The sequence below is a fragment of the Phycodurus eques genome, chromosome 12 (assembly GCF_024500275.1).
Source record: "Phycodurus eques isolate BA_2022a chromosome 12, UOR_Pequ_1.1, whole genome shotgun sequence".
NCBI classification, from domain to species: domain Eukaryota; kingdom Metazoa; phylum Chordata; class Actinopteri; order Syngnathiformes; family Syngnathidae; genus Phycodurus; species Phycodurus eques.
In genome coordinates, this window is record NC_084536.1 from 14,467,026 (window position 1) to 14,477,453 (window position 10,428).

The following is a 10,428-nucleotide window of genomic DNA, read 5'->3' on the forward strand; positions in this document are numbered from 1 at the left end:
GTAGTGGAAAACTTTACTTGCAAGATACAGTCGCTTTATTGTCTTACTAGTGAGGACAAACGGCATACTCGTACCTGGACCTAAATGCTAATAGCCATTTATTTTCTATCCACCTTGTGGTCTACTATTCTCTTTCTCCTCACGAGTAGGACAACTTTGGCATACTAGTAGGATGAGTGCTCAGTTTTGCTACACTAGTAACATGTAGTTGATTGACTAGCATGGAAGAAATCTCCTAGTAATGTGCAGAAATGTCATACAGTGGTGGAAGGCATTAGTGGATTAAAGAATGTTACTAGTAAGACAGTTGTTCTACTATTGCACTTGATTGTCTTACTCGTGAGGACCGAGAGTGTACTAGTACATGCACCTAAATGCTTATAAAGCCATTTGATCATTTAGTTGATCTATTCGATAACCAGCTTAAGGTCCATGGCATACCAGAACTCTCTTCGTCCTCACTAGTAAAACAATTCAGTGCACTAGTAGAACAACTGTGTCATGCTAGTAACACTTTTCTTAAGCTTTATGTAATGGATATCGAGTAAATGCTCCAATCATTTATGGAAAGCTATGTGAGCATTTATTCTATATCTTTGATAGCCAGTTTAAGCTTAAGGTCCATGAACTAGTATGCTGGTATAGTAGGACAACATTGGCATACTAGTCGGACAACTACATGTTACGAATGAGGCAAAGCTGTGCAGTAGTTGACAACTGTGTGCTACTGGTGACATTATAAAATTCCACTTGTTAACATCTAGCACATCACTAGTAGCAATATTAGCTTGCAGATATCAACTAGTGCACAATTCTGCCTCACGAGTAACAATTGTCCTGCTGGTGACCAGAAATGTCATACCGTAGTGGAATATAATAGTGGAAGAATTGTTACTGGTAAGACAGTCGTTCTATCACTGTCCTGAATCGTGCTACTATTGAGGACAAAGAGTCGACGAGTACGTGGGCCTTAAGATAGATATCAAGGATATGGAATACATGCTGAAATGGCTTTTACTATTTATGGGTATTTTGTCAAATAAGACAGTCAGTAGATCAGTTACTGCGCTGTTCCGCCCAGTGATACACCGGTCGATCTTCATGGTCACACACGAGTTCCAGTGAGAAGCTAGTGCAGCAGTCTCCTTGATGAAAGCAATAATACCAAACCCATAATCTCTATGAAGTCACAGCCCCATCTTCATTGTTGACTGAAGCCATCACATTATGATTTGGTTCACAATGCATTCCAATGGTTGTATATTACCCAATCTCTTCAGGAATAAAGATCTAACAGCATTGTTTTAGCACTCTTTTGACTGCATGCTACTTGTATGTTCACGTCAATAACCTCAAATGGCATTACACCTGAAAAGCTGCCGGTTACCGAGGGAACACTCCGCCGCTCGCTCCCTCTATCCTTCTCTCTGTCCCATTTTATTTATCTGTCAATCACCGCTATTCTCCACTCCCAGGCGGTTGGTCGCCTGCTTATTTTTGTTTCATTTTTCTTACAGATTTTTTTTAACTTAATTTTGTTTTCTGTTAATTAGTATAAAATCTCCATTCATTTTTTTTTGGTATCCCCTTCAAATCACGGTTTGTTTGCACAAAGCGGTGGTTGTAAAACACATAAAATTGTTTTGATCTGTTCTCAGTACTAACCTTTTTAAATTATATTTCTAATATTGGCTTTCCACAGCCAGCAGTGGGAGATTCCACCTCTTATATTAAAATGGGATTCTTCTTTCATGGTCAGCACAGTCTTAAAAGCAAATATGCATCATTCATTTGCTCCGTTGGAGTGCAGTAAGACATCAAACCTTTCTTTAAATGCTGTAATCCTCCGGAAAACATTAAAGAACATGTCAAATTGAGTGCATAAGGAAACACATATCACCCAAATTGAATGATCAATCCAGCAAATGACAAGGAATTCAAATTATAGTCTTAATGAGTTTCAATCGGCCGAAAGTGTCTTTGATAAAGCCACAAAGTGCAATTTGATGTGAACAGTATATTATGGATCTTTTTAAAGAGCTGAAGTTTGACTTTACAAAGTCAGACAAAAGTCGCCACCTTTGGTAATCTTCATTACATTTGCATTCAAGCAGCTAAAATTAAAAAGGAATTGAGGTGGCCAAAAATGGTCAGCAAAGACCTAAATGGTTAAACATACAGTATTGTATCAAGTGCAAACGCTGTAGCGTCTTATATAAAAACCCGCCCCCCCCCCCCCTTTTTTTTTTATAGCATTAATAAGGTATTGTAAGTAGCAGGGTATATATATTTTAGCATGATTACAGAAAAACTATATTGTCACTTACTTTCACTTTGGGCTTAAGCCTGTTCAGAGGTGGCCACAGCGAATTATTCACTTCTATCTCTCACTGCCCTCTGCATATTCTGCGGTAACACCAGGTATCATTAGGACAGATGTGGTGCCAACGCATTTGACAGCTTGCAGTTTTTTGTTATCATATTGTGGCGCCCGTGGCTCGCCAATTGACAAAGGCAAAATTGCAACCTAGGAAGAAGTTTGTCTCTCCCTTACAGAGGAAGAAAACAAGTTTGATAAACATGGATTCAATTACGCTAGTGTGAGAGCCCCCAAATAAATCAATTCTGGGAATGACATCTTGGTAATCTGCAATATATCTGCAAATACAGTAGATAATACGATCATACCAGCTTCTACTCTTCGGGGAAAAACAGGTTTAAGGAAACTGAAGATTTGTATTAAAGCCACTTTGATCATATTTAAGACCTTTCATTCATTTCATGTGATCATTAGGAGAAGGCGATATGAGCATAGTATTATATCAGTATGAAAAAAAACGACCTTATCTATACTCCACAAAATGAAACATTGCCTGTTTTACTGGCGCTGCTCTTCTCGCCTCCCCTCCTGTTTGGAGAGGGGGCTACCTGTCGATGAGCGAAGTGAGGCTGTCGCTGTAAGGATTCTGCATCGACCGGCTGGGACAAGACCTAAGGAGGACCACTGCCTCGTAGCGGTCTACCTGCGGCGCTTCATTTCATGAAATGAACTTTCATGCTTTTTAAAATAACAACTTACAGCATCGTATCATGTGATACATTTTGCCCACTCTGCATCCAATGCTGCCTGGTCATCCTGGAAGGCATATTCGTCCATCTGTGATCCCTTCTCCAGGTTTCATCGGCCCCCCTTAAAGGGGTTTCTGTACGTTTTTCCTTGTCCAGATGGGGGACTGGGGGGTCTTGATCAGGGGATGTCATTGATTTTTGTGCACTGTGGGCCTGTGAAGCACTTTGAGACTCTTGTGATTCACGGCTACATAAATACAGTAAAGTTGACTGTTATTTTTTGGTTGTCAGCGGGTTTGACACCATTTGACATCGATGTGGTATTTTTAAGATTTAAGATCTTTAAGACCCTGTAACACCAAATTTAAGGATGAAGGAGTATCACTTTAAAGATAATTAATTCAGGAAAATCTCATTTCAGACATTTCCGCGAAAACCCCTGATTTAGGGGTTGGTCTTGGAATTTTCATTCAATGTCTTGGCTAATTAAGAGATCAAGCCCAACTCTTGATTAATAAATTATGAAAGATTCTTTATTTAATTTTCAATAAATTTTACATCCATGATTGCCTCACAGATCCGGAGTATGGGCTTTAAATCTGGTCTTCTGGCTTCCTCCCACATACCAAAAACACACGTTAGGTTCCTCGAAGACTCTAAATTGTCCATACGTATGAATTTGCGTTTGAATGGTTTGTCTATACCTGGCCTGAGATTTGCTGGTGGTCAGTCCAGGGTGTATGCCCTCTCTCACCCAGCAGGGATAGACTCCAGCTCACCCACAACCCATTAGAGGACAAGCGGTTTGTAAATGGTTGGTTGATTGATTGATACACCAAAGCGTCTTTCCAACTGTACACAGATGAATCCCAGAAAAGATGAAATTCTGTGATCCACACTATCCACTCCACACGTCCCTGCCAACTGATCCTGAATAATGTGTTGCAGTAGATAACTAGACAACAACATCCTGTTTCAAATCTCAGGGAGAGGCACGATCCTCAATGGACCGTTCGTTAAATAGTATTCAGTTTTTTATCGTATTTACAGGCCACGCAGAAGGCTGCGTCTGTTTGTGATCTATTTCTAAAGTGTGCCAGATAAAAGCTTCTGCGCCAGTGTCATTGCCAGAGAGATTTTCCTCTGGCACTTTCATTGTTTTGATCCAACCCTGTGAAATCACCACTGCTGCTCATAATTCACAATGCACTCTCTGTCTGTCACGCATAGGGCACCAATAATAACACTATTTTTTTTAAGCCTATGGAGATAAAATCAGAGCCTTGAAAAGAAGCACCAGCAGTTGATTCTGTATTTTAAGCTAATGTTCATACGCCTGTTTTTCGAGTCCCACAAACAAACCCACGGGAACAATCAGACTAGCAAAGCGAATGTCAGCAAAGTGGGGGTGTTATTCCCTTTATGCCCCATCTAGATCAACACTTTCTCTCCTAGAATACACTTGGTCTTTATCACCAAGGACATCTTTGCTCAGACGTCCCTCTGGTTCCTTTGTCACCGTGGCAGCCACATGTCTAGTGCTGCACCTAAAAAGAGCAGGCAGGACTGGAATGCAGCGTTGAACTAATTGACGCACATAGCGATTACAAAAGACGTGAGCACCTCTGAAGTTGTACAGAGCCGCTCGTAGATTGCGAGATGTTCTGATGATCTTCGTTGGCAGCTTTTATGACAAACAACATCTGAACAGAAACATGCCCAGACTTGCTGATAACGGCAAACAAATGGAAATCTATTCTTGCAGTGACTCACTACATGTTCTCTTCCAGATTGTGAAGACATCTCATTTAACACTTCCTTCAGGTCACTCCACAGATTTTCTTTTGAATTTAACTGTCATGGGTGTGTGTTCCGGGTTTTGTCTCCCCCTGTTTCACACACACCTGCTCCTGTGAGCATCTTCACCACCTGTGCCTCGTTCACCCTAATTACCTATTGTATTTAACCACGTGTCTCATTCCCTCCCGTTGCCAGTTCGTTGTACCTTGTCGTCGCGTTCCAGCATTCCTTGTTTCCACGTCACAGACTCACAGTAAGATTTGACCCTGTTCCGATTATTGACCTTGCCTCTTTGCCTCATGTTTTTGGATACGGTTGCCTTTCTTGGATTGCCTACCTGTGTACTGACCTATGCCCGTCTATTAAACCTCTCTTTTTGGAAACTGTCCATTTGTTTTGGAGTCGTGCATTTTTGGGTCCTATCCTCTGTTCCGTTCCGTTCATGACATTACCAAGGCTATTAAAGGGGGCATATTTTGCCAATTTTTCTACGTTCAAATGCCAGGTTTATGTGATATAAAAGAAATTGTCAAACATCCCTTTAGGCAATATGGCCAAAAGGTCCAACCTTGGTTGTCCTGTCCTATCTTGTCATGGCCTTCCCTGTAAACCTATTCCCCCATACAACACTCATGTCTAATGTGTCATTGTTCTAGATGTATAAGGATTTACTTTTCTCATCTTGTTTACAGTTAGTGCTTTGTCTTTTGTCTTCTTTTCTCACTCCCCTCTAGAAACCTTGTTCTGTTCGACTTATCGACTCTGATTCTAAATAAATATCCATTATAATACTAAGAAACCACAGCGCCAGCTTAAAAAGTCCACTGTGACACAATAAAACTGTTCCGGCATAAAAGGGATACAGATCCTCCATTCTGCTTGACCTGACAGCGAAACAGAACCCACCCCCCCCCCCCCCAAAAAAAAAACATGCGTTTGAATGTGATTGGTTAATTCTGAACACAGCCACACCCCAGTGAAAAGGGGTGTGCACAATTTTGCAACCATTTCAGTTTTTTTTATTTTATTAATTCTGCTCTTAAATATTTTTTTCCAATTGATTTGTACAGGTCATATTAATGGTGGATCTTATATCACAAAAACCTGGTGTTTGAATAGGGGTGTGCAGACTTTTAATATCCAGTGTCGGTCCAAGCTCTGGCCAAAACTTAAATTTTATCATGTTCTTCAATGAACCTAACATGCATGTTTTGGGAAAACTCCACACAGGAAGTTGAGATTCGAACCCAGAACCAAAGAACTGTGATGTGCTTACAGCAATTCTGATGTGGTTACCACATATCCACTGTGCAGGCCCAATATTAAAACATTTTTTTGTGGAAAATAAGACTTAAATACAGTAAGACTCAAAAATATGAATTCAGTGTAGTACTTTTCTAGATTTTTTTAATAGAATAAAAATCCTTTATTGTCATTATGGTGCAGATGCAACGCAATTTGAGTGAAATCAAAATATGATAGAAAAATTAATTAATTAAATATAAATATAATACAAAAAGTATACTAAACAAGGCAAGTCATGCAGGGCACATGGCACACGTTATGTACATTAGCAACAGTGTCAGGAATTAAAAAATATAGCTGCTACGTGGAATACGTTGTTGGACTCTTTTCTGCTTTATTCTTGAAAAATAAAAATTATTTTGACCTTTTTTTTTTTTCGCCAAATGTAATTTCTTTTTTTGTCATTTCTGTGCGGCCCTGATTACTTTGTGCAATTATCTTTTCAACTTCAGAAGGGATTTATAGCAATGGCAACATTTAAATTTACATTTTTTTTTTTTCAAATAAAGTTTCATGCAAACATTTAAAGCACCTGTTCTGGACACAATCTGAAGTGGCAAAAAAAATTTTTACTAATTGACCCAATCATCAGCATGTGTGGGCCTATTTATAACTTTTACAATGATGAAGTATGTCCAGTCACTGATGGTGTAGTGGTACACTCGCCTGACTTTGGTGCAGGCAGCGTGGGTTCAGTTCCCACTCAGTGACGATGTGAGTGGTGTTGAAAATGAAATGGAAGTATGTCCATTCCATTAAAGTGTAGTGGGTACCTTCATCTGTCTAATGTGAAAGTCTGTGTTAATGGTTTCCACTCAAGCGTTTGCAGACCTCAGACAAAGTAATGATTGGAATTAGTGGGGGGTCAACTTTGTTATAATCCATTGAAATGACATGACATTTGTCTTTTATCGGTCATTGTGCTTTGGACTTCATTTTGTTCAGTTGGAATGAGAAGAAATTTCTTTAAACTCATTCAAGTCTTTGACAAAGAATCCTATTTATCCTAACTGGGCAAAAAGTCAATTAACTAAAAAACAGTGTGTTCTAGCAGCATCTGCATCATTCAGTCATTCTTTGTGTTGAATATCAATGAGTGAGTCAAGTAATTCTTGCTCTAAGGGAGCATTAAAATGATAAAAGTGAACACCAGAGGCAAGTACGTAGCATTCTTGTCCAATTCCATCCTGACTTGTTTTATATTCAAGCACTACTTTGGTACTTTATCCATCGACTCCTCTCCTGTCAAAGTTTATTATTTCCCTTTGTTGTATTGTAGAAACTCGCCTATTTATATTATTTTGTCAGGATGAAGCCTGTTACATTAACCATGGACACTTGTTGAAGCGTCAGTCACGCTGGTGAGAGAAAAAAAAAAAAGAATGTAGCTGTTTTTTTTTTTTTTTTTTCTTAAATTGGTGGAATCAGCTTTTAAAGGTCCCGTGTGCTCTGTTCGACTACAAACTGGGATGAGGAATTTTCTGTGGCGGCTTATAGGAAATGTCTGCACCATAAAACAAATATGATGGAAACGCCTTCTGTCTTTGTCTGGTTGCTGAGTCAGGTGCTGCGTTTAGAAAGCTGCAAACTCCCCCTTCAATTTACAAGACAGAAACAACTTCCCAAGTGTTTTAATAACATCTGTGTAATTATTTCGTCAAAATACCCCCAAAATCTGTTGATACAAGTTAGCGACAATATCTCCCTTCCAATGTATTGCTGGGCAGGTGGCAAGTCCAGATTTTGCTGCCATGATGACCAGGGATACAACCGGGGTATTGCAATTAGATTGGCTTTTATTTGCAGGAGCAGAGTCCCAAGTCCATTCATCTGTCTTCTTCCGCTTATTCTAGGTCAGGTTGCAGGGGCAGCATCGTAAGCAGGGAAGCCCGGACTCTCTTCTCTCCTGCCACTTTGTCCAGCTCTTTCGGGGGGATCCAAAGGCATTCCCAAGCCAGCAGGGCAACATAGTTCCTCCAGCGTCCCCTGAGCCTCCTCCCGTTGGGACATGCCTGGAACACCTCACCAGGGAGTCGTCCAGGAGGCATCCTAATCAGATGCCCAATGCACCTCATCTGGCTGCTCTCAATGCGAAGGAGCAGCGGCTCGACTCTAAGCCTATCTCGGATGACTGAGCTTCTCACCCTATCTCTAAGGGAGAGCCCGGACACGCTGCGCGGGAAACTAATTTCGGCCGCTTGTATGGTGTTTCGGTCGTGATCGATCTTTGGGTTCTTCTTTATCTCTCTCACCAAGGCTCTTCTACCCCGATTGCTCAGTTTGGCCAGATGGCCAGCACTAGAAAGGGTTCTGGTCGTCCCAAATGTCTTCCATTTAAGGATTATGGAGGGCACTGTGCTTTTAGAAACCTTAAGTGCAGCAGACATTTTTTTGTAACCTTGGCCAGATAAAATCCCGGCCTCGGCTCTGTGGAGTTTGCATGATCTCCCCGTGCCTGTGTGGGTTTTCTCCGGGTACTCCAGTTTCCTCCCACATTCCAAAAAACATGCACGGTAGGTTAAATGAAGACTCTAAATTGCCCGTAGGTGTAAATGTTCGTGCGAATGCTTGTGTGTCTATATGTGCCCTGCGATTGACTGGCGACCAGTTCAGGATGTACCCCGCCTCTCGCCCAGAGTCAGCAGGGATCGGCTCCAGCACGCCCGTGACCCTAGTGAGGATAAGCAGTATGGAAAATGGATGGATACAAATATTTAACAAGGATTGGAGCTTTCAGGTGTGAGAATTTATTGATGCAGACAACCTCTGTTGACCTTTTCTACACTCAATAAAATGAAACATTAACTTGAATATATATATATTTTTTTTAAATACTGCATAGCAGTCTTTTTTATTATGTTTGATTTTAATGGTGGATTTTAAGGATAATTAAGGACATAAATGTGGAATATCATCCTGTTTCTCTTATCAAATATGGTCCCTTACCATAAAAAGGGCTTCATATTTTTAATTGAGTATTATGAATCATTGCTCACTTATTCTGGAGTGTCATCCTGTGAAAGAGCAAACGGGACAAAAGAGGGAACTGACAGGCGGATGAGAGAATTGCACTACAGGCCGCAGAGGAGGGATGAATAATGGATTTGTCACAATGGTGTAAGTTTGCAGAATGACAGTGATCAAAGTTGTGTCAGGCAAGGCTGGTATTAAGAAGGGAGATTAAAACAACAGAGTGAGTGTAAAAGCCGACACCACAGGAGGAGACAACTCTTCCGTACCCTTGATTCATTCTGTCACAACTCATTTCACATTTATACTTTTGCCCCCCCACCATCATCTCTTGGCACCAATCCTGCCTTTATAAATAGCTTTGATAATTAAATTTGAAAATAGCCAGCACAAACTGATGTAACTGCTTTTCAGAAAGCACTTCACGGAGGGATACCACTCTTCTCCTGTGTGTTAGAAGCTGAAAAAAAAAAAAGCCATCATCTGTTTGTCTTTGCACAGTGGATGCAAACACACACAAACATGTGCGCACGCAAACACACAGCCACAACAGACGCCTCGTCTCTGGCGTATTGTATTTGTAAGATAACCGGTGTGGGCGTCTGCAAAACAGCTCATTTTGCACCTGAGTCAAAATCCATCCATCAGCACTTTGGTGCCCAACAGCACTGTCGGAAAAGAGTCTGAGAAGGACACATCACACCAAAGCCACTCTCTGTCGAAGGAACGCCGAGGCTGTGCGAGCCCGATGCTCGCTTTATCTCCCGCCTCCCATTTTATGTGCGCCATTAAGATCAATGAGTGACTGTCAATCTCCTTTTCCAGAGACATTGCTCGGAAGGCAGAGGCAGTGCAGGATCTATAGTTCGCCCGAATGCTCTCCACTTGTGAATATGATCCCTGGCAGATGATCACTAAAGACTGGACACTTACCACGATGTAATTTTGAAGACCATGAGGGAGCTTGCCTAATGTTTAGGGGGAGGTTATTCCAAAGAAATGGACCGGCAATGGAAAAAGCTCTATCCCCTCTGAGCCTCCGTTTAGTTCTCGGTACCGCCGGGAGTGTCTGCTCAGGTCACCCGAGGCACTGGGCAGGAGTGTAGGGCTGGAGATTAAAAAAAAAAGAATCTTAAACTAGACTCTAAAATGCACAGGAAGCCATTGAAGGCAGGCCAGAATTTGAGTTATGTGCTCTCTCCTACGTGCTCTATTTAGGAGGCGAGTAGTAGCAATTTGAGCCAACCATTTGAGGGAGGACTGGCTGACTCCAAAACAAAGTGC